Below are 312 nucleotides of genomic sequence, written 5' to 3'. Positions count from 1 at the left end.
AGTTAATTTTCACTGTATAATCTTTGTTTTCATTAACATTTCAGATACAGTAGCTGTCACTGCTGTCAAGGCTCATGGGAATGAAAATGTGGTACAGAATAATTTGATAAACAATGTATTCTTATTGACTGGAGATTGTGATAAAAGGAATAAGGCTTTTATTTTTATTGTATTTTTAATTCAATAAAAGACAGTACTTCACCTTTGTTTTAAATCAAAAAACCATAAATTTCTCCTCTGCGCGAGGAAGGAAAAATGAACTTGAGTACATATTTGTTTCTTTTAATGAAAAATATGTACTTGTAAGAGGAA

This window comes from Frankliniella occidentalis, unplaced genomic scaffold (genome assembly GCF_000697945.3).
Source record: "Frankliniella occidentalis isolate FOCC.00 unplaced genomic scaffold, Focc_3.1 Scaffold371, whole genome shotgun sequence".
Classification (NCBI taxonomy): Eukaryota; Metazoa; Arthropoda; class Insecta; order Thysanoptera; family Thripidae; genus Frankliniella; species Frankliniella occidentalis.
The sequence above is the reverse complement of the archived record's forward strand: the minus strand, read 5'-3'. Positions refer to the sequence as shown.